The sequence below is a fragment of the Oratosquilla oratoria genome, chromosome 21, assembly GCF_046742065.1.
Source record: "Oratosquilla oratoria isolate Oo_2021 chromosome 21, ASM4674206v1, whole genome shotgun sequence".
NCBI classification, from domain to species: domain Eukaryota; kingdom Metazoa; phylum Arthropoda; class Malacostraca; order Stomatopoda; family Squillidae; genus Oratosquilla; species Oratosquilla oratoria.
Genome location: NC_134797.1, coordinates 54,530,842 through 54,538,808, shown reverse-complemented (window position 1 = coordinate 54,538,808; position 7,967 = coordinate 54,530,842). Strand labels below are relative to the sequence as shown.

The 7,967-nt window shown below is 37.2% G+C and overlaps 1 protein-coding gene across 1 annotated transcript in view; it reads right to left on the bottom strand.

Annotated features, from left to right (window-relative positions):
- Nucleotides 1-913, bottom strand: part of LOC143036941 (solute carrier family 52, riboflavin transporter, member 3-B-like) — a 45,856-nt gene extending 44,943 nt beyond the window's left edge. The window contains exon 1 of the mRNA XM_076204967.1: nucleotides 756-913. The gene's annotated coding sequence lies outside the window, so the exon portion shown is untranslated. The remainder of the gene's footprint in view (nucleotides 1-755) is intronic.
- Between the last annotated feature and the right edge of the window lie 7,054 nt (nucleotides 914-7,967).

The window sequence follows — 7,967 nt, the reverse complement described above, 5'->3', positions numbered from 1 at the left end:
ATGATGCCGTACAATTAAATCATGTGGGAGTACACGGCCCAATGTCAACATCGGAACTCGGCAGCCGAAGTAGACAGGAACTGCACAGGACCAATGTTGTGAACGTGTGATTGCATGATTCACATCTCATACATTGGGCTGCAGTCCTGATGTGGCCACGGTGCAGTGTGGTTTGGCAATTAATTTATGAGGTTAAGGAGTCTGAAAATGCCGAAAAGAAAGAGGGCAGAAATACAAAAAGTAGCGGGCAGATATACAAAAAGAAATAAACCTCCAGGCAATCAATGTGAGGATACAACTAGGTTTTGTTTGTGTTGTAACTTGGTAAGAAATACAGGTATTTGTTTTTTGTCGGTTTCATTAGACGTAAAAAATATTATTCACTTTCAGTTTTTTATTATATATATATATATATATATATATATATATGTATGTATGTATGTATATATATATATATATCACTGTATATTATAATCGTCGATATGCAGTGTCCTCATTGGAAATTTGGAAATGGCCACCCTAATTGTGACAAAAATGGGATGATTTCTGTTTCACCGTCGTTGCTCACCTATCAACCCGAACTACAGACGAGATAGTAGTCCAAATTATAAATAAACGATAATTTCATTTTCTCTGACTATAAATCGTCGGAATATTTCGTGCCAAAAGAAGACTAACGAATGATCTCTTCAATGTCGTTCTTACTGTCGCCATGCAATTTCACTTACGGAAAGTCTTTAACCGTCCTTTCTCACCTGTTGATTTGAAGTTCAATTTTCCCCTTCGAGCCAACGGAGGGAGTGGGAGGTGTAGGAGGTGGCAACGACGAGAGACGTTGTACAACTCAACAATGCCAGACAGCAAGACACCACTGCCGAGCTAAACTGAATTTCACTTATTATATAGGAGGCACTTCTCCCGCCGATCTGAGAGTGGAGCAGTGGCCGTGAACAAGGAGGAGGAAAAGAAGAGAGGGACGGAGGGAGTGAGTGGAGGAAGAGAGGATACTAGAAGGAGGAGGAGGAGGGGGCTTGTGGGTAAGTCACTTACTATCATGAAGTGGATTCTTACCAAACTGAGAATCCGGAATTATTCCTCTCGAAAATCGCGGAATCGGTTGACATATTCACTAACGTCATCGTGGTGACGCAATTCTTCCCGGGACAAAAATGACGTCAATATAAGACGCAGAACAACTGAAGCCAGAAGGTGCCTAGCTATACCGCCCCAAACCAGCAACCTTGACCCTGGATATTTGGATAGCCCGAGGCAAGGCCGATGCCCAATGTTCCTAAATGACACGACCTTAGCTGAGTATGGAGTGGATGGGAGTGGATGGGGTGGACGGAGTGGATGATGTGGATGGGGTGGGGTGGATGGAATGGATGAAGTGGATGGAATGGATGAGGTGCATGGAATGGATGAAGTGGATGGAATGGATGAGGTGGATGGAATGGATGAAGTGGATGGGGTAGACGGAGTGGATGGGGTGGGTGGGAGGATGGAGTGGATGGAATGGATGGGGTGAATGGGGGATGGAGTGGATGGGGGGATGGAGTGGATGGGGGGATGGAGTGGAGAGGATGGGGCGGTTGGAATGGATGGGGGATGGAATGGGGTGGATGAAGAGGATGGGGTGGATGGAGTAGGTGGGAGGATGGAGTGGATGGATCACGACTTTGTATAAATCGGAGCCCTCCCCTCTCACCCCCCTACTCCCCTCCAACCGCCATCAATTGAATATAACCTCTCAGCGCTAACCAGAATAAAGACTGTGCTGTGTACCACTTTGTAAGCGGGACTCGACTCGCTGTCTCCCCGTCCTTCACCTGAATTAAATCGCCCGACGTCAATAAATACAGCGACCTGGAAGCATTCTTTGGATCACGTGATGGACTCGTGATCGACAGTTATTACCCTCTCGGATGAGAGCCCAGAACTAGCATGGCCCCATCTTGCACACATCACGCACACATCTCCTTGCTCAAGGGATACAGTAAAGGTTTGTAGTATCATTGGCAAAATGTTCTCGTGGGGGTGGGAACTCGGTACTACAGCGTGGCAGGCTATGACGCTAACCATTATAAAGACGTCACAGCCTCAGTGAGGGTCGTTTTGTCAGTGTTCTAAGGTCGCCCGGAGGTATGGGGTCCGGTAATAACGTTCTGTGACGTCATGAGTAATTTATTAATTCATTTGTTTGTTTATTCATTACTCATAAATTCATTTATTCATTTATTCATTCAAATATTTAAATATTCATTTGGTTATTCATCTATCTACATATTTACTTATTTATGTATTTTTATTTGTTCATAAATTAATTCAATTTTATCCGTTTACTTATTAATTTAATTGCCTATTTAATGATTTATTTGGTTATTCATATATCTTTATATTATTTATTTATTCATTATTCATTTCTTTATTTGTTCATCATTTGATTCTAATATTAGCTTACTTATTGATTTGATTATTTATTTACTTATTTATCTATCCATTCATTCATCTTTTTATATATTTATATGTATACTAACAAATTAATTGGTTAATCAATTTATTTATTCAGGAGTGTATTCATTTATTCATCTACTTATTCATTTATTTACTTATATGTTGATCTATCTATTCATTCATTTATTTACTCTTGTTTATTCGTTAATTCATTTATCTATCTATCTATATATCTATCTATCTATCTATATATATATATATATATATATATATGTATATATACATTATATATATATATATATATATATATAATATATATATATATGTATGTATGTATGTATATGTATATTTATTACCGCTATCATATTTTACGCATATCAGATTTGTAGTCAGAAAGATTTTGCACCGATGGACATAGCAGAACCTGATATGACGTCATCAGTCACAAGAGTAAAAATACTGTTTCCATTGGGGCCCTAAAGAGGGATTACGTTTGTGGTTATGGTAGGAAGTGGAGGAAACAAAGAGTCGCTGGTTTTCAGGTTCCCTTATGTAAAATGAATAAATAAATAAATGAATAGAGAAAATGGAGAAAATACAGTTCAAGATTATAGAAATCTTGAATCTGATCCGTATACTGACTGTCACGCTCCTGAGAATGCATCTCCAGATACAAATGCAGGTGTTGATAGATTCTGAAGACTGGTACGGGGTTGGGGTGGGGTGGGTGGGTTCTTCAAAATCTGAACAGTCGAATAAAATATATGTGTTTGTGTGATGAAAAAGAAAGAGAAAAAAAAAGCGAAGAAGTTGCATGAGTCTCGCGTCTGAAGATGTCGTACACTGGAATCCTCTCTCATAATTCGTCGGAGAGCGAGAAAAGCGTGTCGAAACAGATCTGTAGTGGATCGAGTGTTCTATCACCATGATCAAGCACTATCTGCACGTACCGATAGCATGCATTGTCACCAGGATGAGTCCACGTGGAAGAATAATATAATAATTTGCTCTCCTAGCATTTGTCATTTCGGGCGTCCGTTTGACGTCGCAGACTCCATTGCGACGATTGTGTCAGTCGACTGCAGGGCCTGCGTCCTGAAGTTGAGGTCCGGGTGGGTGCGAATCTTACAAAAAAAAAAATAATAATAATAATAATAAAAAATAAATAAATAAATAAATAAATAAAGTAAAATAAATAAAATAAAATAAAGATAAATAAATAGATAAATAGATAAAAAAATAATAAAATAAATAAATAAATAAACAAATAAATAAATAAATAAACAAAAGAAATATAGTTATCAAATAAAATGATTAAATAAGATAATTATATAAACAGATAAATAACAAAATAAAATAAAATAAACTCTATTAGGAGAATTTTGTCTGCAGTAACCATTGTTTCTATTTTTGGGGGACATTATCGCGCCAGAGAAGCAGACTTTTTTTTTTAGGATATAATGAGAAATTTCGAATCATTGTGACAGATATCGAGCGGTGGGGTTTGATGCTTATTAAGGGGCTTTCCACATTATTTTTCCACCAATACCGGGCACATTAGGTTGATACTTAAGATTGAAACTAAAAACGCAGGTGGGATTATAGTGTTCAGTAATGAAAGCATTGCCAATATAAATAGTGTCCCTAAAAAATATTGCATGAAATCCCCTTTGTAGCCTGAGAAACAGCACATTAGAAAAAAATATCCGTTAAAACAATATTATCTGTCTATAGATATAGATAAATGAGCAATGTGAATAGTATGATTGTGGACATTATTGAAGACTGGGAGAAAGTGTGCGTAATACACATTTACAAAAGGAATGGAGACTGGTAAGGTAACAGGATAATAAAAAAGAAGCCTGTTAAATGTTTCATATAATTCCCACGTTATTTGTATGGATTTTTTTTAATAATAAGAAAGGAGAAGACAAAGGAAACTGTTGAAAAAGAATAAAGGAGGTTTGCAAAGTATAGGGGATGTGTAAGTCAGATGCTCCCAATGAGGAAGAAACACAAGGGAGACAGAGTGGGTGGATCAAGTATTCAGTTTAAGACAACAAAATAGGGAAAAGTTAGGACGGGAGGGAAGGAAAGTAGACATATTTCGCGTTTATTGTTCTGGAGTTGGTGTGAGGAAGAAATTTGTCACTAGAGGTATTGGAAAAGCATATTGTTAGAGCAGCGTTTTTCAACCTTTTTACCCTTGCTTCTAAGAATAACTAAAATTTAAATGACTCCCGGCTGTTTTTTAATGAACCCGGGTGTATGTTTGTCCCCCACTGAACCGGCAAAAAGGGACACGTGTGTAATAAAAGTTTTAACCGTTTAAAAAGGAGGGCAACAAATCTTACGATTAGATCACCAGGAACAATGCCTTTAGAAACCGAAGCCGACAAAAAGAAGCGTCAAAGGCATTTTTGGAAGTGGGTTACAGGTACTCGGAAAATTTAAAAAGCCGCTTTACAAAATGATAAGTGTTTGAGTTGTCGACTACGGAATGAACATGCCCAAACTTTTCCAAGCTTATGCCAGGCTGTCAAAATTTTTTGTGTTAAGGAATCTGTGCGGGAATTTCATCGAAAGGTGATTAAGTTCAATGATTCTCTACGAAACAACAAAGATTTTCAAGCGAAGCGAGCAGCGCCGCAGGCCAAGCACCCACGGCGCAGTCGTGGCTGGCGAAACCAGGTGCTTGTAATCTCTAAAATAAATTGCATGTCTCAAGGAACTCCTGCGCAAAAAAAAAACAAAAAAAACATATACAATATCTTTCTCATTTTATTTTCATCGTAATAATAGGTTAGATAGGATGATGTCTATATTACATTATTACAATCACCAAGAATATGTCGTGCGTGTTTAATCATATTACTTATATGAAATTCAATAAAAAATCAAAAGTGCATTAGCTTATCTCACTTGTTCTCGCGGAACCCTTAGGGGCCTTTTGCGGAACCTTAGGGTTCCGGGGAACCCTGGTTGAGAAACACTGTGTTAGAGGAACAATGTTGAGGCTGATGAAGAGCATGTAAAAAGTGAGCAAAGTATATATGAGGACATGTAGAAAGTAAACAGAATTGTTCAATATCAAGTTGGGGCTGAGACAAGGACTACTGGTGTCTTCAAGGCTGCTCGACATATTTGTGGATAAAATCATGAGGAAAGAATGTAAACAATAGGAAAAGGAGTAGAAATGTAAAGAGTGGTAGGTGGATTGTCACCAATGATACAAATGAATGATAATTGCAATGGTTAGTAAATAAGTTTAAGGAGTTGTATGAGAGACAATATGAAAGTAAACGCAAATTAGAGTAAGGTAATGAAGATGGGAAAAAGTGAAAGAGAAACATCAAGTCGTGGAAGGCGACAAGATAACAGTAAAAGGTGGTGTGCAGGTTGACGGAAGTGAAAGATAAAAGGAAGACAAGTTGGAAATGGTCACTGAATACGATTGGGTAAGTAGGAAACGTAGCGGACCCGTCACTCGGGTACACGAATGAGATGTAGACTCTCAGGGAAGCTGTCAGAAAGGACAGAGTGTGGGGATTTGTCTGAGTGCAAGTGGTCTAAGAATTAAAAAGAAAATAGGTACTAACACAAGAAAATAATTTAAAAATGCAAGTGATGGAAGAAATTAACATGGTTACACTGAAATTGTAGAAGAAAAAATGCTGAAAGAAAGAAATTAGAATTCAAAAGAGAGATGTGAAGAACCAAAACGAGATGGCAGGGCAGTGTTTGAAGAGAAAGAGGAGGGAGGAGGTCACTGGAGAGAAAGAGAGCAGAGAGAGAGAGCAGGAACAGGAGGACGTTAAGAACGAGAGAGAAGGTCGATGGATGTATTGTGTTATAGGGACCAAATTGCTTTAAGATCTCACCCCCCCCCTCTCTCTCTCTCTCTCTCTCTCTCTCTCTCTCTCTCTCTCTCTCTCTCTCTTTATCTCTCTCTCTCTCTCTCTCTCTCTCTCTCTCTCTCTGCGTGTGTGTATGTGTGTATGTATTTACCTAGTTGTATTATACGGGAAGGGGAACTATGCTCGTGGTGCACGTCTTTGTAAATCCCAACATCTAGTTTGTTCTTAAATTCATGTATAGTCTTTGCATACACTATTGTTTCGTCCAATTTATGTGAGTGTGTGTATGTGTATATATATGAATGTATATATATGTATGTATATATATATATATATATATATATATATATATATATATATATATATATATATATATATATATATATGTGTGTGTGTGTGTGTATTTACCTAGTTGTATTTACCTAGTTGTATTTTACGGGAAGGGGAGCTATGCTCGTGGGGTCCCGTCTTCATATCTCATTTTATCTAAACTATTTTTAAATTCATGTATTGTTTTTGCACACACCACTTTCTCATCTAACTTGTTCCAACTGTCTATTGCTCTGTGAGGAAAGCTGTTCTTTTTAAAATCTCTTCTATAGCTGTCTTTTTTTATTTTCTTTCCGTGTCCTCTTGTATTTCTGTCATCCCATTTTATCAGATTCTCTCTATCAGTAATTTCTATGCCTTTCATGATTCTGTAAATAGCTATCAAATCTCCTCTCTCTCTTCTTTGCTCTAGTGTCTGTAGTTTAAGTTTTTGTAGTCTCTCTTCATATGATAGTTTTGAGAGTGTTGGTGCCAGTTTTGTAATTGCTCTTTGTATTCTTTCAAGTTTTTTTATACATTTTTTTGTACTTGGTGACCATATCGTTGCTGCATATTCCAATCTTGGTCTTATCAGGGTGATTAGGATTTTCCTCACCATTTCTTCATCCAGGTATGTAAATGCCACTTTGATTGTTCTTATTAAATTATAAGTTTCTCCAAAAATCTTATTTATATGTTTCTCAGGTGACATATTATTCATAACAATGACTCCCAGGTCCTTCTCATTTTCTACTTTTTTTATTCCTTCTTCTCCCAAATTATATGATCCTGTTATTCTGTTTTTGCTTTTTCCAAATTCCATTATACTACACTTTTTTGTATTGAACTCCATCTCCCACTTCCTACTCCATTCTTGTACTTTATTTAGATCTCTCTGTAGTGATTCACAATCTTCTTCAGTTTTCACTCTTTTCAGTAATTTTGCATCATCTGCAAAGAAGCTCATATAGCTTTCAATTCCTTCATCCATATCATTAATATATATAGCAAACATTATTGGGGCCAGAACTGTTCCCTGCGGGACACCGCTTATTACTTCATTCCATTTTGAGTGCTGATCTCTTATCACTACTCTCATTTTTCTTTCTTGCAAAAAGTCTTCCATCCAATTTAGCAATTTACCTTGTATTCCTCCTTCATATTCTAATTTCTTAAGCAACTTCTTATGTGGTACTTTGTCAAAAGCTTTTTTTAGGTCTAGAAATGCACAATCAGCCCATCCATCTCTTTCTTGTATTATATCTATTAGCCTTGAATAGAAACATATTAAATTGGTGACGCATGATCGTCCTTGTCTGAATCCAAATTGCCTTGGATTTAGTACAT